Source organism: Pan paniscus, chromosome 4 (genome assembly GCF_029289425.2).
Source record: "Pan paniscus chromosome 4, NHGRI_mPanPan1-v2.0_pri, whole genome shotgun sequence".
In the NCBI taxonomy this organism is placed as follows: Eukaryota; Metazoa; Chordata; class Mammalia; order Primates; family Hominidae; genus Pan; species Pan paniscus.
Window position 1 is genome coordinate 176,411,594 of NC_073253.2, and position 21,417 is coordinate 176,433,010.

At 41.9% G+C, this 21,417-nt stretch overlaps 1 protein-coding gene and 1 pseudogene across 1 annotated transcript in view; one reads left to right on the forward strand and one right to left on the reverse strand.

Annotated features, from left to right (window-relative positions):
* The first annotated feature begins 1,431 nt into the window (after positions 1 to 1,431).
* LOC129398234 (tubulin beta-8 chain-like) overlaps positions 1,432 to 21,417 on the forward strand; it is a 103,525-nt gene continuing 83,539 nt past the window's right edge. Inside the window, 1 exon segment of the mRNA XM_063604729.1 lies at positions 1,432 to 1,623. The gene's annotated coding sequence lies outside the window, so the exon portion shown is untranslated.
* LOC129392944 (histone-lysine N-methyltransferase PRDM7-like) lies at positions 13,455 to 18,657 on the reverse strand (annotated as a pseudogene).

Below are 21,417 nucleotides of genomic sequence, written 5' to 3' on the forward strand. Positions count from 1 at the left end.
GAAGGAGAAGCAGCAGGATATTTCAGGACAGTAGCCTTGGTGGGTCCAAAAATTCCTTGAGAGAAATGGGAGACAGAACTTTCTTCCTGCTTTGGGTTTTATCCTGTTAGTCTTTTCTCTCTTCACTCCTATTTTCTATGGAGAATTTCCTGGTTTTGGAATTTGGGTGCGTTTTATGGAGAGGAGGCAGAACATCTTTAGCTCCAGCAGAATGAAAGGATACATGCAAAGGAACCTAGCACAGTATGTGGTACCCAGTTCCCCTTTAACTTGGCTTTATTCATTCACTCCTGGTAGGGCATTAATAAGGGATTTAGCCCCCTCCTATTGAAAACGATTAATTCAGGGAAGAGTTCAGACAGTGTGGACAGATACAGTGTAGGCCAAGCCTGTTTCTAAGGCAGGAGCTGGGTAGGGAGGGTGAGAAGGGCGAGAAGAATAGGGAAATATGTGTCGTCTGTGTTGCTGCTGTTGCAACCACCAGAACAAACAAACAAGTGAAAAAAAAAAAAAGAATCGTCCATACCGGAAAGTGTGCTGTTTTGGAGGAGGCTGGGGAAAGTGTGGATGGCTCGAATGGGTCCTGTTGGATTGAAGTCTGACAGTGGTGATTCCCTTCAACAAATGGTCGGGGTGGGAGGGTACACACACACACACACACACACACACCCCCCACACGCAGCGCCCAGCCTCCGATTTCAGCGCTGGCAGGAGATAACCATTCTTAGCTCGCCTTTCCAGGGTTATTTTTGGCTGAGGCTGTTTGCTGATGGCAAAAGGTTTCAGCCCCCCCCCAAATCCCTCCCCGTGCTTGTTCTAAAGAGAAACTGGTGCGTGTAGGCTGCGCACTCCCAGGGAGACAGGGAGACCGGCCTGGCGCCGGAGAGGAACCCGGACTCTGCCCAAACTCTCGCCGCCCGCCGGCTGTTTTCTGGCGGAGGGTGTGCCCCGGGGGGCGGCGATCGCGGGTGAAGGCTGGGGCCAGGCGCGGGTGGAGGCGTCACCGGGGTCGGGCTAGCAGGCCCTGGAATCAGGCTTTTGGGACACCCCGAAAGTGAGTCCAACTTGGGGAGAAACTGAGGGCACCTCGGGCGGTCTGGCCGCGGAGAAGGTGGGCGGGAGAAAACTTTACAGGAAGGCAGAAGCAATCTCCGCCGAGGGAGTCAGCGAGCGGCCGCGCGGAGAGGAGGGGCGGGCGGTCCCCAGGCGGGCGGGCGCAGGGCGCAGGGTGCCGACCTGCCGGAGAGGGGGCCCGGGCCCGAGGCGGAGTCCCGGCACGCGGCCAGGCTGGTGGAGGCCCCCGGCAGGCTGCAGATTCCCTCCGGCCCCGGGAGCCTCAGCAGGACCGGCCAGGAGGCGCCACGGAGGGGAGCCCCATCCCGGTGCTGACAGTGCCCACCGCGCCCTACGAGGACCGGCGGCCGGCCGGCGGCGGGGGTCTGCGGCGACCCACCGGCCTCTTCGAGGGCCAGCGCAACTACCTGCCCGACTTCATCCAGAGCGTGCTGTCGTCCATCGACCTGCGCGACCGTCAGGGCTGCACCATGGTGGTGGGCAGCGACGGCAGGTGCTTTAGCAGGACGGCCATCGAGATCGTGGTGCAGATGGCCGCTGGCCAACGGGGTGAGTGTCCGGATGCCCCTCGCTTCCCGCCGCGCCGCCGCCACGCCCTCTCCTAGCCCTTGTCCCCCTGCTGCCTCCGGGCCCAGCTGGGAGGCCCCTGCCCGGCCCCGGCTTTGCTTCCTCACTCCCGCGTCCTCACCCTCCAGCGTCCCACTCCCGCCGCGCTCGCAGCCTCCCCGGCGCACCCCGGACACTGGGTTCTATTAGTACCCACCGCCCCCAAAAGCCTTGAGGGGTTTCCGTCGTTCCTGGAGCCACTCCGGGCGCCCTGGACTATTCTCCGACTCTGCGCACATCCCGCACCTGCTCATTTTTCTTTCGGACATTCTCTTACCCGGCCCTGTGGATTCCAAGGCAGCTCCCAGTTTTCCATATTGTTCCCAACGCGTTCACTGCCCACAGTCCCCACACAAACTTCTTTCCCAGGCTCACAACATAGTCCCTCTGCCCCGTGCCCTTTTTGCAATAATCTGCCAGTCCCCTAAGTCTTAGCTCTGCCTATTTAACAGTAGTGGTGTCTCAGAACACACACACACACACACACACACACACACACACACGATCCCTGACATATTTGGCAAGAGTAGGCCCTGAAGGTTTTTAATATTTTGGTTCTTTAACCCAGTGGAATTACTGAATGATTTATTGAATTAGGGTAGGGATGGAGTGGATCCATTTGTTTGATGCTAAACAGCCTGAGCTCGCAGTTCCCAGGGGGCATATCTCTAAATGGTCTGAAATGAGATTTGCAGTGGTTTTCTTAATGCAATTCCCAACTTCTCTCCAAATGCCTTTTGACATTTAACAACATTTCATGCCTCTTCCCCTTTCGGTTTTCATCCTTGTTTTCTCTCCCTTCTCCCACGACCTCGGTAGTCTTCTGCAATCTAGATTCTCAGACTTTGGGTTTTTCTCCCTCTGCCCCTTTCCTCTCTGTCCTATAACTAGAAGCACCTTTTGGCATAGACCCGTATCCCAGTTTCCTCTTTCCCAGGTCCAGCAGCATCTCAAGGACATCTACAAGAGGGATACCTAACTTCAGGGGTCTCTGAATTATATGTGGGAAACATCGTCTAAAAAAGTAATTTTATCCTTATTCATGCAACCAGACCCACACTCATAGAACTTTTCTTTAAGGGGAGTGTCTTGCAGATGTATAAATGAGTGTTAACATCTTTAAAAGCGAAACTCAACAATTCCCTGGCATTTGAATTCCCTCCTTCCTTCCCAACCCTCTCCTTTTCATTTTCTCATTTATTATTAAAAACATTTTTAAAGGATCTCCGTGCTTCATATTTATCTACTATAATTCCTCCTTCTCGGTGTTGCAGGGATGGGGAAAGAGGATTTTTTAAAAAACACAATAAAAAGCAATTGGGAGAAACAGGGCCAGTGGTGTTGGGGTGGGTAGTGGAATTGTGATTTTTGACTCCAATAGACAATGATGCTGGATATATGGGGTTTGATTTCTCTCTGGCTCCTCACTTGGGATTGATGAAGTTTGGCTAGAGTCAGGGAGTTGAAGAGAGGTTGACAAATGGACTTTCACTCTTCTCTGACAGGCTGTTCCTGTGGAGTGATGGAGAATAATGAGCCTTGGGAGAGCTATGGGAGCTCTCATACTCCTTCCCGAGCCAATTTTTTAGGGAGTGAGAGAAACATGGCCTGTCCAATACTTGTTGTGGGTCAGGATATTTTTGAAGCTACGGTTGTTGATTTGCATGGGAAAATTATTATGTCTTATTATTTCTTGTCCCACTTTACCATAAGGGCTCCTCAGCTTCTTACTTCAATGGGTCTTCCATGACAAACACACTTTATTAACTCTAAGAGTGGAATTTATTTTAACAGATAATTAGCATAGGTCAATATATGCTTAAAATAGAGTCAAATTAAACCTACTAGCTGTTATAAAGGACAGATGACAAAATCCACATAGAAGCATCGACTTTTAAATAATCTGAAAGTACTACTTCTAAGAGGGGTGGGCATGGGTGAAGGGAATGGTGGACATGTTTCAGAATTTCAAACAGCCAACTTTAACCAATCTTTTCCTCATTTTGTTCACCTTCTTGGGGGCTTATGCTAAAGTGAAGTGAACAGCCATAAGGCTGGCTTCAGGAGAAAGGCGGTCTAAAAGAACTGAATAATTATAAGCAAAATTGGTCTTGAATGATTGAAAATTGATGAGAATGTGCTTGTCTCCTGATTTGGCATCCTGAGTTAGACTCAGGAATACTGAACTTGGATCCCAAAGGCTTTGGTCTTTTTTGATATCCTATTGGATAATCATAAGCAGGCTAGAAAAATAGGAAACTAGAATTTATTCTCTTTGAACTGACAAATCTGACCAGTGGGCTGCATTCTCTATATCTGAAAAATCTTGGTTTTGATTGAAAAAGTTAATTTTACAAAGCAATTTTCTTTTTTTAAATTAAATTTCATTTTTTTTTTTTTTTGAGACAGGGTCTCACTTTGTTGCCCAGGCTGGAGTGCAATGGCACAGTCTTGGCTCACTGTAGCCTTGACCTCCCCAGATTCAGGTGATCTTCCCACCTCAGCCTCCTGAGTAGCTGGGGCTATAGGTGCACGCCACTACGCACAGCTGATTTTTGTGTTTTTACTACTCATAGGGTTTCTCTGTGTTGCCCAGTCTAGTCTCAAACTCCTGATCTCAAGAGATCTGCCTGCCTTGGCCTCCTAAAGTGTCATGAACCACCATGCCCAGCCTACAAAGCAATGTTCTAGGAAAAACTACTGTTACTCTTTGATTATGTAATTGCTGGAGAAGAAAAGCATGGCATTTCTAAAGTGATGAACTATATTACTTATATTTTAATATCTCATAAAGTTTGAAATAGACATTTCAAACATAAACATGTATAAAAATTTTTATAAATTAAAAATATAAAATCAAAAACATTATAAAATTATTTTATTATAAAATTATTATAGAATCAAAAACATTATAAATTTAAACAACTTTTTAAAAAATTTATTTTGGGATTTCCCATGGAGTGATGGAGAATAATGAGCCTTGGGAGAGCTATGGCAGCTCTCATACTCCTTCCTGGGCCAACTTTTTTAGGAAATGGGAGAAATATACCCTGTTCAATGTTTATTGTGGGTCAGGATATTTTTGAAGCTATAGTTGTTGATTTGCTTCAAACTTTAAAAAATTTATTATAAAATTATGGGATGTAAACAAATTTATTATAAAACTTTGAAATTTTCAAACTTTCAGAAAAGCAGAGAGATGAGATTAATGGCACTCATAGGCAAACATAGAACATAGATTGTAAACATTTTGCTATATTTGTGTCATGATTATTTTTTGCTTGTGTTTGAAAGTATATTAAAGAAAATGATATTTTACCCCTAAATTCTTTAGTGCAGATTTCTAAAAAATAAGAACATTTTCCTGTATAGTTACAAAATCATCTTTTCAAACAAAATAAAAAATAGTTTTTTTATATCATTTATTACCCAGTCCACATTCAGATTTCCTCAAGTATTATGAAATGTCCTTTTATTTTTTGAGACAAAGTCTTGCTGTTTCACACAGCCTGAAGTGCAGTGAAACAATCATAGCTCATTGCAGCCTCAAACTCCTGGGCTCAAGTGATCTTCCTGCCTCAGCTTCCTGAGTAGCTAGGACTATATGTGCATGCCACTATGCCCAGCTAATTTATTGTTTTTGTAGAGATGGAGGTCTTACTACGTTGCCCAGGCTGGTCTCAAACTCCTGGCCTCAAGTGATCCTTCCAGCTTGGTCTCCCTGAAATATCTTTTGTGGCTGGTTTGTTCAAATTAGTTTCTTCTAATCAAGGGACACACATTGCATTTGATTATTTAGCTCAAGACTTTTTTAACCTGGAAAATACCCTCACTCTTTGTTTATGTATTTATTTAATGAAATTGACTTGTTGAAAAACTAGTCAGTGGTCCTGTAGAATATTTCCCCTTCTGGAATTTTCTGGCTGCTTTTTATGGTGTCATTTAACTTTTCACTCTGTTTTTTCCTGGTTAACTGGAAGTTAGTTCTAAAGGCTTTTAGGCCTGCTATAACAAAATACCAAAAACTGGATGACTTATAAAGAACAGAAATTTATTTCTCACAGTTCTAGAGACTAGCAAGTTTAAGATCAAGGAGCATGCGGTTTTGATATCTGGTTAGGACCAGCTTTCTGGTTCATAGATTGGCCTTCTTGCTGGGCCCTCACATAGTGGGAGAGACTAGCTAGCTCTCTGGGGCCTCTTTTATAAGGGCACTAATTCCAATCATGAAGGCTCTGTCCTTATGATCTAATGACCCCCTAAAGGCCCCACCTTTTAATACCAGCACCTTTGGGGTTAGGATGTCAACATATTAATTTTGGGAAGACATACACGTTCAGCCCATTGCAAGGTTTAGTTAGATTCAGGTTCAACTTCTTTTTTTAAAGACTATTTCATAGGCAATAATGTGTATTCACATCCCATCATTAGTGATGGTGAGATGATCGTAAGGTTAGGGTGATCACTGCCTATCTCCTCTGCTATATTCCCCCTTGGGTCAAGCCAGTAGTCTGTGACGTGAACTTTGTACCATGTGTATATTCAGTTATATTCTGTATCAATAGTTACTTGATTGTTTTAGCATTTATTAATGATCCTTGCTTGAGTTGATTATTTCATTAGGGGTTTCAAAATGGTGAATTTCTAATTCTCTAATTCTATCTACATGTTTTAGCTGGCATTTTTCTATAAGCAGACCATTTTCTTCACAACTGGGTTATTTGGCTACCCTGAAACATAGTTCCTTCCGGGAAGGCAGAACATATGTTTATTTCTGTCTTTTAAAAATTACTGGTGTTTGGAGTGAAGATTAGGTGAGGTAACTACCTCCACAGGTGACAAATGAATTTTGTTTTGTCTCACTTTTGCTTTTTTGAATATCACTGTGGATGCTTGGATTTTTATATTTAATTTGAATGGATTAGGGAATAAATGAGAAGATAGGTTTTATCTGTTTCTGTAGTTTTTATGTGGCTGTGTGAACTTACTTTTAAAAATTCCCAGAAATATTTTAATTCCCCTTGAAAGATATAAACTATGTCATACTATAAAGCAAAAGAAAAACCAATCATGTGAAGAGTAAATAGTATCGTTTAAACGAATTGTGGTTAAGCTTAGTTTGTAACTAATTAGTTTTTTATTTTCTTTCTACTTTTATCTGCTTCAGAGCCTCTTCAGTGGTTTAGATCTTCTATGTGTCAAATTGTTCTAATCTCTTAAAAAGTTTAAGAGCTAAAATACAACACAATGACTACAAGAATGCCTTTGTCCTTTTCTGGGTAGGTACACCTAAGGCAACTTCTTTTTCTCTTCTTTGTTCTCTTCTTCTTTCTTATTCTTAAATCATCTCCAATATTGGACAGATGACAGCACTGTGCCTGCCTCAAGATGTTTCTGACTTTTTCTTTTTCTTTTTCTTTTTTTTTTTTGAGATGGAGTCTTGCTCTGTCACCCAGGCTAGAGTGCAGTGGCACAATCTTGGCTCACTACAACTTCTGCCTCCTGGGTTCCAGTGATTCTCCCAACTCAGCCTCCTGAGTAGCTGGGGTTACAGGCATGCACCACCACGCCTAGCTGATTTTTTGTATTTTTACTAGAGACGGGGTTTCACCATGTCGGCCAGACTGGTCTTGAACTCCTGACCTCAAGGGATCTGCCTGCCTTGGCCTCCCAAAGTGCTGGGATTACACGTGTGAGCCATTGCGCCCGGCCGTTTCTGACTTTTTCTAAAGTCTTCTTTCTCTGGAGATGACGTTATATAATAGCACTGTTCAATAGAAGTTTCTTTGATGATGGAACTGTTCTATAATCTGCATTGTCCCAGCCACTAGCCATATGTGACTACTGTAACACTTGAAATGTGGCTAGAGCAACTGAAGAACTGAATTTTGCATTTTACTTAATTTTAATTAATTAAAATAGAAATGCAAATAACCATAAGTGGTTAGTAGCTACCATACTGGACAGCAAAGATCTATAATTCAGCATTTAAAATCGATTTTGTTTTGTTTTCAAAAATGGAGTCAGACTGTTACAACCCAAAAGAACTGTAGGTTAAATTCAGGTAAATCACCAAATACTACATACACATTTGGGAAATCCAAACCAGATTTTTTCATGTGATAACCACACCCTCTTTTGACTTTAGCCTTGGAGGTAATGGAGTATGGCAGAAAAAACCCTGTATCAGCAGCTGGAAGACTCACCTTCTTTTCCTAGCTCTGCCATATATTGACCAAAAGAGTCAAAGTCCATTCAGATGGTTGAGGGGCCTTGGAATTTTGTTTTTGGTTTTCACATACAAGTTGGAGGGCAGATGCATTAGCCTCTTGAAATACCCAGAAACCACTTGTTTCCTCATCTAAAAATCAGGTATGACAGGATCATTTAACTATCCTGGAAATCAGATGAAGCACTGCATATGAAAGCACTTTGTAACATCGATAGCACTGGGAAATGTAAAGACCTTTTACTGAAATATAAAGGTGTATGGTCAACTGAATACATCTCAGATAATTATGATTTGACTGTATGTATTGAATATAACCTGTAGTGGGCCCCTTGGTAAACAGCTTACAGTTTTGTTGCAAGTTTTAGCCAAGAGAAAATTTATTTGTTGACTAGTCATGCCCTTTATTGGCCACATGATGAGCAGCAATGATATTAACACACAGTGCACCTTGCAGAATTCAAGAATGTCTCAGTGTCTTGTGAACTAGGAAGCTGAAATGCAGTGGTATGCAGAAGGCTGGCTCAGTAGGAGCCTTGGGAGTGTCCTCCAGACAGATGTTTGTGCAGGTTGTATTTGATTCCAGTTGGCCATGAAAAGCTGGTTGCTCTAAAGAATGAGAATATACTTGGTTTTGCATTTACTAGAACTATCTGGGGAACAAATCTTGGGGTGGAAGAAAGAAGGGAGGGAGGGAAAGCTGTGCTTCAATACCTAGGGCTTCTTTCCTGGAATGGATCTGAGAATCTGGGATTGGGTGGCTAATATCTCATCTCTAGAAGGGAGAAAGAACTGGGTGGTGATGGCTTTGTATTTTCTACTGGAGTTCACTACAGAATAGGTGAATGGAATGGGCTGCTATGATCCAGACATTAGGGAGGACAGGTTTGTGATACATTAGAAAACTTGAATGAGCCCTTCTATGATTCTCTCTTCCCTCTTTCTGCTTCCCGTTCTTAATCACCATCCGCAGGTTGTGGAATTAGCAAATCTATTATGTGAGCAATAGCAAACTTACAGGAGCCCTTGGCTCCATCTATCTCCCTGTTTGTGTCAGTTCATTCTGGATGCTTTTAGTCTGTGGTCTTCATTCACTCTTTTTATGGGGAAGTAAAAGGAGTGGGACAGATTATGAGAACAGCTGGGTCCTCCCAGTTGCTGGGGTGGTTATTTTAAGCTTTGTTTAATGTGTCCAGAGACCCAGATGGCATTTTTAACTAAGCTGCTTTATTAAATCTTGTGATAAAGCATAGTGATGTTTATTGAAAAGGCAGACACACATCAGCAACATTATGCGTGAAACTTGCTCTAAGAATTTTCTATAAAACATCTGTTCTCTTTGAGCCTTTTGTGAACTCTGGAAGTTTGCTAGTTTCTATATAGACTTGAGGACAAGAAGCTGGAACCCACTTTTGGAGATGTCCAAGCATAGGTATTGGAATCATTAATCCTAACCCTCTCAGTTTTAAGGCCCCGGATACCCTTCTGTTAGACAACAGTAACATGAGCAAGCACTGTAATAACATTTAAACAAGATTATTTGGAAATAATGGACAAGAAAAATTAGTATAAATTGTTTGGGGATTTTAAAATTAAAGATAAAAAGCTAGGGCTTCAATGACCTGTGCCAGCCTATAGCCTTAAGAGTCAATTTGCAAACACTCAAGATTTGGCCAATATGCCTCTACTACTTCTACTTAACACAGTCAAAGGGAAATTTTTAGATTCTTTCATCTGATTTGACTCTCTTAGTTACGAATAAGAGGATATCTAGAATATATATGTGACTTGTTAAAATGAAAATCCACCTTCTCTGAGTCTTCAAATATCTTTCATATCTTACATTTTTAGTAACATCAACTTTTGAAGTCATGTCCGTAGTTGTATGAAAAGAAAAATTTCAGGAACATTCAACCTCAAAAGTTCTTTTTCTTAGTCTGAAGTCATAGAAGCATTTGACTTTTACTTTCTCTTTTTAAGTTTGTACTAGTAGGTATTTTGTATAAATATAATATTTAATTATTGCCTTTGTATTCCTTTTCTCTAGTAAACATCCTGGTTTTTAGCTATCAATATGTAGTTTTACATTTAGGGATTTCTAATGGAAAGACAAAGGAATCTGAAATCAGAGGACAAGAGTTTATTCTACTTGACTAAACACATACAAAATACTGGAAGGAGAGTTTTACAACAAATATTTAATATCTATGACATGTAAAAAGGTTTTCGAAATCAAGAAAATTCAAACAATTCAATACAAATATCATCAATAATAACACATGAACAGGTGGCCAACCTTATTAATAACCAGAGAAATATAAATTAAAACAATCCATCAACTTGTAAAAAAGATGAAATTTCCCAGAGTTGGTGTAGGTGATGTAAAATTGTCATGTTTGTATACTGTTCATAGAAGTTAAATTGACATAACTTTTTGGTCAGGCAATTTGGAAGTATATATCTAAATTAATAGAGCAGTTTTCTAATAACCTGGGAATCTCTTAATCTAAGAATCTTTACTAGATTTTTCTAGAACAAATATACAAACATTTATGTACAAGGGTACTCACTGCAGCATTTTGCTAAGGAAAAACTCAGAAAAAATCTATATGTTCAACAGAGAACAGGTACATAATTTATGACACAACTGCACAATATACACCACTAAAATAAAGGATATAAATTTATATGTAGTATGAAAAAGATGTGAATGATAGCTTGTTGGTGAAAAACAGCAATGACTGGAATATTGTGTGTAACGTAATCCTGCTTTTCTGTATATAATGTAGGCATAGAAAATAGGATTGAAAGGACATACTCTAGTCAACAGTGTATATAGCTTGGGTGGAGGGGCTGTATAATGGGGAAGGAGAGTCCCTTTTCCTATCTATTCCATATACATCTCTGGATTTAAAAGATCATACATGCATATGCATTACCTTCAAAATTAAAATGATAAAGACAAAAGGAGAAGCTTTGGATTTGAATCATGATACTACTGTTTGCAAGTTATATGACCGTGGGGAAGTTGCCTAGCCTTCTGGGGTTTATTTCCTCATTTATAAAAATAGGGAAAGTAATAATACTTGTCTACGTATCTTCTAGGGTTGTTAGGAGGATTGAATGTGATAATGGGTTACAGCATTATGAATTATTTATTCATATAACACAATTATTATAAAAATATTTTGCTCTGATTAAAATAAAAGAAGGATGAGATCATGCGTGTTTTTCAGTCCCGGTAGTTCTACTAACCAGAAAGCCCCTGCTGATGTGGTGATCACAGTTGCTTTGGTGCAGCTTCCTCTTGACTTTTGGCATTTCTCCATGCTGCTAGCTAAGGCTGAGGTGGCGACTGTGGAAGGTGTGATCTCCTCCCCCTCCCAGCACACATTTGTGTGCGTACTCACACTCATGCACACACAAACACACACATGCACACTCTATCACAGTACATGAGGTGGCAGCAGCTGCTCCAGCATAGACTTTCACACAACATAAAGGACTTTTTTGGTGTGGTCTGTGCATTATTTCCTGTTAAGCATGAGCTGAGTCAGTGCCATGCTTTTCCATCTGAAACCTTTCTGAGGCTCAGGCTGTGTTAAGAGCAAACCCTCTCCCCTCCATGCCCACCCCATGGCCCTCTACTGAAGCCAGATCTTAATCTGCTCATTTCATGAGGATTTTCAAACCGAATGGACTGGGCCATGTGAGAGATCACTGAAAGGAACAGACCAAGCAGAGGCTAAGAGACTCCATGCTAATCTGCTGAGTCGTCTGAAAATGCACAGCTGTGGGAGCTCACGGTGCTTTAAAGTACTTTGGCAGGATGTTTGTTCAGGGGTCTGTTCCTGCAGCCCTGCTGAATGTTTGGTTAGGAGGCATAATCTTTTTTTGGACAGGATCTCCCAAATGTAAAGTGATAGATGCTAATGTGGAATATAATACAGAGGATCCAGCTTGGATGTCATAAATAACAATAAATTGTTTAATCTTGCTGAGCTGTAAATCTATGATTGCCAGAGGTCTTTAGTTCACTGGAACATAGTATGGGGGCAGGGGCACTTAGCAAATAGGCAGTTATTATTTTCCAACCAGACAGAAACTGGTCTGATGGAATTTATCTAAAAAGGCATACACATGTATTTTAATTAATTGTGACAATTACTCAGAGAAAACACATGGCCCTAAAGAGGCTGAGGGGTTTTTTTGTTCTACCTATAAATGTATATGTATATTCACCTATATTCTACCTATGTATAAGTAAGAGAATGAGTTTTTGTTTTGGGGATATATATTTATACGTATCTATACAGATAGATATACACATACTTAATTTCTGTCTACCTATTAAGGTGTGGTGCCAGATGGAAAGTATTTTTAAGCATTTAGATAGCTTATTCTATAGCATATGTGTGCATATAGCCCCCCCATAAAGCTTTGTCTCTTTTCTGGATATATTTAACAAGAGGCTAGAACAGAGTCCAAAATGTCAGAAATGTTTGAACATTCCATAGAAATGAAGGAGGTGTTTCCAAATGACCTATGTTTCTATGGCAATAAATAGAACTTGTGCTGCGTTGGATGGGTCAGGAGTAAGGAATATAAACAGTGTAAGTATGACTATTCCAGGCAGAAATCTACCTTGTAAGAACAGCTTTGTGCAGTGAGCTCAACAACATTGATCAGTTAGCAGTCCGGTTCAGTACAACATTGATCAGGTAGCAAGCCGGTTCGGCAGTGCCAGTCGGAGACACAGATGGGGACAATCAAAGAAGATGCAGGTCAGGACAAGGATGCAGACATGTACCTGTCACTACCATGGACTTCAGCAGCTTCTTAGTGAGCAGGTTTATGATTAAAGAAGAAAGACATCGTTGATATGTCAGCATGTTACAATTAATTTGCTGTTTAGTTATTAGCAAACTACATCCAGTTTTTAGTTTTTAGGTTTTTTTTTCTTTTTTCTTTTTTGAAACAGGTTCTTGTTCTGTCATCCAGGCTGGAGTGCAGTCGTTATCCAAGCTCACTGCAGCCTTAAACTCCTGGGCTCCGTGGATCCTCCCACCTCAGCCTCCCAGGAAGCTGGGACTACAGGTGCACGTCACCATGGCCAGCTAATTTTTCTTATTTTTTTGTAGAGATGAGGTCTTGCTGTATTGCCCAGGCTGCCCTTGAGCTCCTGGCTTCAAGCCATCCTCCTGTCTTGGTTTCCCAAAGTGCTGGGACTATAGGTGTGACTCACCATGCCTGGCCTACATCCAGTTTAATTTATACTACAGTGTGGGTTTAGTCCTCAAACATGTTTTTGTTTTACATATAAAAATTTGAGGTAAAAGAACATTTTTACATTGGTCAATAATGGTACATTTAAACAATGGACGACTATATCCATTAAAATCATGTTGTGGAAGAATATTCAGTGACATGGAAAGATTGACTCAAGGGCAAGTGAAACGTGTCAAGAGTCTGTTAGGTACTAGACACTGTAAACTGGGTCTTGGCTGTGTTACTTGCTTACATCCTCCATCATGAGATCTTTTAGATAACAAAATCGAGATACATAGGGATTTGGGATCTTGCGCAAAGTCACTCAGGCAGTAGGTGGCAAAGTCAATTCTTACATTCTTTCCCATTGAACACCAAAATCTCAGCTTACCTCAGGGCACTCAACTCTGCTTTCTTGACCCACACCCAGGTAGACCCAATGGACACTTGTAGCTCTTATCCAGCTGGGGTGGTCACCTCATAAAATGGCAACAAGTGGGGCCCTTTCTTGTTCTAGTGAGTCAGACTGTATACCTTAAAGATTTCAGAGCACTTCCTATGTACTGAAATTGCCTCATTACCAGGAAGGACATACTTCCAATTTTCACCACCTCCATTTTGCATCCAAGGAAGATTAGATTTCTTGATCTTCTCAATGAAATCTTGAGAAATGGGTGGGCCGATTGAAGAACAGGACTTGGGCCACACTTCTAGATGCCTGTGACTTTTCTGCACTTATTCAGATATTAGGAATTGATTATGAAATCCATGGTGGTTTGATGCTAATGAACTCTCATCTATCTCTCCAGCATGTGTGTAAAGACTTCCAGAGGTACAGGAAGTTGAGGATGAGCTCTCTTACTTCCATCTGGTCTCCATGTAACAAATCATATAACTGCACAATTATCCAAATGCAAATGAAGGAGTCCCTTGATGTTTGGATAACCATATTCATGCCTTGAGTTTGTTATTTCTTGAAATTGCCCTTTTCCATCTCCTGTTTACCCATGGACAACACTACTTAAGGGCTGGCACTCTGCAACCCATGGCAGCTTGGCTTTGGGGTTCCTTCCAGTGTTTTGTTTTTGTTTTTAACCGAGAAGACAGGAAACAGGCATCTTTGTGTATATGGCTTGCCACAGCCCTTCATAGATGGACATGGTGGAGGCTGTGTGGTCCTGGAGAACACTTCCTCTGTGAAGCATCAGGGAAGTTTCTGTTCATTGTGTCTTCACTCTCTCCAATTCACTTGGGGAGTGATAGGGATTATAACACAGTGAGCAGAGGATATTGGGGAATGTCATGCTTAATTTTCTTTTCTTTTTTTTTTCTTAAATGACATTTAAAGCTAAAAGAGAATCACAAAGGGTAAGTCTGATTTAAGACATTTCACACATGAAGGAAATCCTGCTTTCATGCGTGTTATGTCACAGGAAAAACTCATTTAGAGTCAACATTCTGCACCTACTCCGAAATTTTAGCCTGAGGGTTTAAATATTACCTCGCTGCTCTCTAGGACTTTAATTTGAGCTAATTAGAAATGGAACTCATACTAAAACTAATTTAGGAAAGAAGCTGTTGATGTTCTGAAGAAAAACAGCTGTCAGAAATAAGATCATTAGAAAACCATAGTTGTATATGGGACAAAATGTAAAGGAATAGAAATGCTGGGAGAAAGCTTTTATAGAATAACATTTTATCTTTCTTTGGACACTGGTCTAAGGCATGTGAAAGGGCATATTGATTCCCTTGGCACCTGGTATGCTCATTTATGGATGAAAAAGCCCAATGACATAATTTAGGTGAGGTTTAAGGCTTGATGGGAGGCATTGGTGCCATTAGAAGGACGGACACAAAGAGTTCTTAAGTAACGGCATCATGGGAAATGATAATTGCACACTCCTTTCTACTATGTCTTGGTTTCCCCAAGGATTTAGAAGTCACGGCTGGGTAGGAACAAATTTATCATGAGTCTGTCTGTGTGTTTGGGAATGCATATGCCTCACAGATGTGTCTGCAGGGGTCTGTGTGATAATGTTCATATATGTGATAGGTGTGGACCCTGGGATCTGTATCTGTGTGGACCCTGGGATCTGTACCTGTGTGTGAGTGACAGGCTAGGCTAGGCTGAATTTGAGTATCCTCATTCAAAAGGACATATTTAATTGAGGACTGTTATGTGCCTGGTTCTCCATCAGGAAGTGTGATTCAGGTTGGCCAACACAGAGTGGTCCAGGTCCCACTGACTAAAGGACTGTGGGTCCTGCTGCACCAACTAGGTGCATGGACTGCTTCTATTTCAGATTCCACAAATCATAAAATGAGAATATGCTCTTTGTCAGGCTGCACATCAAGTATTCATGTTTGAGTTATTTCATTCAGCCTGAACCCATTTTAAATATAATAGGAAGTCTTGTTTCAAAATATATCCCTACTCAGGCTTACCGCCATGCTCCCCACCTTCATCCTGCCCACCGTTTTCTCTCACTTGGAAACTGGAGCAGCTCTGAAGGGATGACCCATGGCAGCCTATTTTCCAAAAATGAACCAAAGCTGAACTCTTTCTGGCCTCAGGACCATTGCACTAGCTGCGCCCTGTGCCTGGAATCCTTGGCCCACAGGCACTTGCACTTCTCAAATGCTGTCTCCTAAGAGAAACCTTCCCTGACAATCCCCTGCAACACTCTACTCTCACCTCACACTGACCCCCAGGTCTCACACTGACCTCAGGTCTCACACTGACCCCCAGGTCTCACACTGACCTCAGCTCTCACACTGATCCCAGGTCTCACACTGATCCCAGGTATTCTTTCTGGATTCATTTTCTTCAAAGCACTAATCGCCGTCTGATATTACACATATGTCTGTGTGTATTCATATGGTTCCCTAATTCACAAGTCATCTGTTCAAGAGCAGTTTTTTTGATTGTCTTGATCAGTCTGTATTTACACTTCCTGCAACATCGTCTGGCACAGAGTAGGAATTCACATGACAGCTAATTGAGATAATGAATGAATGAATAACAACATATGCATATCATTAAGAAATATCAAGGAAATGCCAGAAGAAACTACCTTGTTGGGAGAGCTGGTAGGTGTTTGAGAACTTGATTTTTGTCTTTAAGTCTTTGAGCACTGTATGCTGTTATATACTTTGTGCATGAAGTACTTTGAATATAAAATCGGAACAAAGATTTAAAAATATAAAAACTGTTCCAAAGAGGCAAAGGCACATAACATGAATCTTTAATTTTGGAGCCACTGATGTAAAATTTTACTGACTTTAGACGGCGTTTTAGTCTACTTAAGTGTTCAATCATGAAAATTCTCTAGGATAATTCTTTCTTTCCTGTCCTTTTAAAAGAGTAATAGTGATGCCTACCTCTCCCTGCCATGAGCTCTTTCTTCCACTTGATGCCCCACTTGATGCCCAGTTCCTGGCCATACTCATCCCCATACCAGACCCGCAGTTCACAGCCTGGCCTAATGACTCAGCAGGTTCTATAGAAGATCTGATGCCCAGTTCCTGGCCATACTTATCCCCAGACCAGACCAGCAGTTCACAGCCTGGCCTAATGACTCGGCAGGTTCTATAGAAGCTCTGCCTGTGGTACTGGAAGGCCACCAGGTTCTGCTCTTCATCATCCCGGGCACAGTTCTCATACCTGGGGTCAAGGCAGGCAAAGGGAAAGAAAAGAGGCAGTGAGTTCCCTCTAGGCAGGATGACTACAGTGCTCATCCTGCCTAGAATGCTTCCCTGCTGTGCCTAATCAGCCATTTTTTCAAAGCCCAACTCCAGACTTACCTCCACCTTGATTGTCCATAAAACACATTGACCTCTAGCTTCTCTAAACTCTAAATTAATTCGTTTTATACCACAGAACTTGGTGCTTGATCACGTGCTCTGCTTCTAGATTAGCTCACATCATTCTACACTCAGCTCAAGTACATCTTTCTTTGACAGGCCTTCCTCTAATCACCCTACAGTTCACTCAGCTGCCATTCACCTGACTTCTTCAGATTCCTAGAGAAACTCAGAAGCCTCTTTCTCTTGGCCCAATAACATAGAACAGTAATAGTTGATTCATTTTTCTATTCTCTGATAGAACGACAGCCCATTGTGGAAAGGGGCTGGGTCATCCTGCAGCTCACTTCTGTTCAAGTAGTGAACTTCACTTCCTAACCTGGAACATACTAAGTGTTTAACAAATGTGGATTACATAAATTAAAGCATGAATTAACCTTGTCAAGGTTTATCTTGGTGCCTCAATTTTGTCTAGCATACATATTTGTGTTTTGATACCAATAAATCATAATATCTATATTTTTATTTTTTATTTCTAAAAGTTGATGGTATAAAACAGCACTGTATGGAGAAAAATAGAAATAGGGGATGTGAAAATCATTGAGGGAGGCATAATGAGAAGGAAGGAAGTCCGGGTTTGTGAGAGATGGAGGTTCTCTCTGAAACTAAGAGAGCTAGTGGCCTTACCTCATCCAGTTGGCCCAGGATTTATCTTTTCCATCCACCTACTCATAGCAGTTTCTCCCCTTGGTGATCTGAGTTTCAAAAAATAAGGTAAAGACTTTTTAGAGGGTAAAAATCTGAAGAATTATTTTACTCCACGGTCATCAATGGCCTTTGGACCTGCAGAGCTTCAACTGCCAACTGAGACCACATGGCATGCACCTTAGTCATCATCTACACATCTGAGTTGGTTTGTCCAATCAGAGCAGAAGCTCCAAAAGGGAGGATGCACTTCTTTGTCTTTGTACCACTCTGCTCCCACGTACCCTGTGATCTCTAAATAGGAGTTCCATGTTCATGCAAAGACCCTTGAGTACACAGAGCTAACCATGTTATCCCTACCTATATCCTAACATGTAGAAGGTGATGTCCCACCAAAGGCACAGAAGGGATGTGGGAAGACAGAACAGGGGAAACAGCAGGCTCTTCTTACTAGCCAGGAATATCCACTGTTGGCTGCCTCTTCGTCTTCTGTAATTCGGCCCTCACAGGGGCCAGAGTGCAGACACAGTGGCAGATCAGATGCCTCGTTCCATACTCCAAGCCCAGCCTGAGGGATGCCTGATGGCCCAATTCTCAGCCCTGGGGGCAGACTGAGGGCTGAACGGTTGGGATGCCCCTTGTCCACTGCACTGTCCTTTACAAATGTAGGGGGCCCATGAGCAGCACAGCTGTCAATGAAGAAGTTCTGACACATCTCACAATCTGGAAGTGAGGGAAGCAGGGATTAGGAAAGTTGTAATGCATGTTCCTTGATATAAGAGCTTCAGAAAGAGCTTGGCACTCACATTATTTAGCCCCAATCCTGTACTTTAATTCATTCGAGTAAGGGAATGATTTGTGGGCCAAATGATGAAATTATTGTACCAGGACATAACAGCAAGCTGTGTGAGTGGCTGAAAGGGTCACTCACAGAGGTAGTCATCATCCTGTGGCTCGCTGATCTCTTTGTATGCATGACCCTTTCTTTCTCGCAGGCTATACATCTTTCCTACGGTCTCCTTCCTCCTGAGTTCTAGGTTGGAGAAGAGTAGATGGGTAAAATTGGGAGTCTGGGGTGTTTGTCCTTGTTTCATAAGAAAATGTGAAATCTCCTACCATCAAATTAGCATCTACCTTTCTACATACTCTAGTCTCCCCCTCTTTACTGCTTCAGAGAGACTTAGACCCCACACCCACACTGACTGTAGATGCCTATTCAATTTTAGTTTCTAGCTGTTCTCATTATCCCATTAACCTCCCAGCCTTTCTGCTTACAAAATGGTTCATTCATGCATTTATTTATTCAGAAAATATTTTTTGAGAGTTCATTACATCTTAGGCATTGAACAAAGGCCTGGACATACAACACTAAGAAAGTATAGTCTCTATAGGGGATCTTCTATGTACTAGTTGACATGTGATGGAAAAGGAAATGTAGAAACGCACAAAAGAATATATATTATCAGAGAGGTACTTATTGGACACCTCACATGTATCAATTCATTTATATTTAATTTAATGATTTCAAACAATACATGAGCTCTGTATACTTGGTCTCATTTTACAGATTACCATTCAGGAGCCCATGGAATTTATAAGATTTGCCCAAGGCCCCAATGCTTCTGTGTGGATTATAACCCAAGTGAGTGACTTCAAAGTTAATGTTCTTACATGCTATTCAATACTGTATCCAAGGCTAGGCATGGTGGCTCAAGCCTGTAATCCCAGCATTTCGGGAGGCTGAGCTGAGCAGATCACTTGAGGCCAGGAGTTTGAGACCGGCCTGGTCAACATGGTGAAACTCTGTCTCTACTAAAAATCAGCCAGGCACGGTGGTGCACACCTATAATCCCAGCTACTCGGGTGACTGAGGCATGAAAATCGCTATTTTCGTGGAGGCAGAGGTTGCAGTGAACCGAGATCTCACCATTGCACTCCAGCCTGGGTGACAGAGTAAGACTCTGTCTCAGTGAACAAATAAATAAATAATTTTAACAAAATACTGCATCTAACTTCTGGTCTCACAGTTGAGTCCAGCTTAAGCCCAGGCCTATCCAAAGTCCACCCCACATAGGTAGACCATACTCACCAACCTTTCTAGAGGACATAGCGGGACTAAATTCCCCTCAAATTTTTTCTTACCCAGTTTTAGTCTAGAGTGCTGTCCAGAGGTACTTGCTTCTCCAGGAGGGGACACTGGTTTCTGAGCCTGCTCTGAGCCATTTGTATTCAGTAAATTTGGCGTTCCTGACAATTCTTTCAAACTAGATTCATTATTGAATGACGCCTTGGGCATTCCCTTTAATGTGAGAATCACATATTAAAAGACAACGTGCATTTATTTAGTTCTTTACGGCTTGCAACATGTTTTCATATGACTGTAGTTAATGTTCAAACCTTGGAAATACCTAGAGTGTCTAAATACTAGAGGGAAAAGACAAGGTCTAAGTGGGTAGTGAATCTGGGACTCTAACCCATGTCTTAAGGCTCTTTCCTTCAACTTTCTCTCAAAACGTTCTATGTAAGTTAAAGGGAAGGAGGAAGAATACTTGGGAAGACTAGCTGGAGAATCAGCAAGATCTGTGAAAGAAGGGGATAAGGGCTTACAGAGAGAAGGAGGAAATCTTCCATAAACTAGTAGACTTTTGATGGAAGGGGAAATGTAGAAAAGCACAGAGGGACAAAGCACATCTGGAAAATGAGGTAATAGGGCAGTAAGGTTCGGAACAGAACAAAGAGATGATTGGCAAAAATATATCTAGACAACTAAGAAAGTGAAGTCAAAGTTGCATGTTGCCATATCCTGGAAAGAATATTTGGCTTTTGAATTAGATTAGTTAGTTCCTGTACCAATTCTGCTTGTCTGCTTGAATAAGGGTGTATTGTTAGCTAATTTCTCTTTAGTTTCCCGATCCAGAAGTTGGCATACATGGTTTTTTTGTTTTGTTTTGTTTTGAAAAGGAGTCTTGCTCTGTTGCCTAGGCTAGAATGCAGTGGCACGATTTCAGCTCACTGCAGCCTTCACCTCCCAGGTTCAAGAGATTTTCCTACCTCAGCCTCCCAAGAAGCTAGGATTACAGGCACGTGCCACCACACCCAGCTAATTTTTGTATATTTATTAGAGACGGGGTTTCGCTAGGTTGGCCAGGCTGGTCTAGAACTCCTCACCTCAAGTGATCCACCCACCTCAGCCTCCCAAAGTGCGGAGATTATATGTAAGAGCCCCCGCACCCAGCCCATGCTAATTCTTTTTTTTTTTTTTGAGAGGGAGTCTCACTCTGTTGCCTAAGCTAGAGTGCAGTGGCATGATCTCAGCTAACTGCAGCCTCCATCTCCCAGGTTCAAGCGATTCTCCTGCTTCAGCCTCCCGAGTAGTTGGGATTACAGGTGTCCATCACCATGCCCAGCTGATTTTTGTAGTTTTAGTAGAGATGGGGTTTCACCATGTTGGCCAAGCTGGTCTCGAACTCCTGACCTCAGGTAATCTGCCCACCTCTGGCTCTCAAAGTGCTGGGATTACAGGTGTGAGCCACTGCCCCCGGCACTAATTCTTAATATTGTAGTGAACATGAAAGATAATAATGTTCACCAAAGTGTTTTTTGAGGTACTTAATACAGTATGAATGTGAGATTAATAATTATTCTCGCCAGGCACAGTGGTTCACACCTGTAATCCCAGCACTTTGGGAGGCCAAGGCAGGCAGATCACCTGAGGTCAGGAATTTGAGACC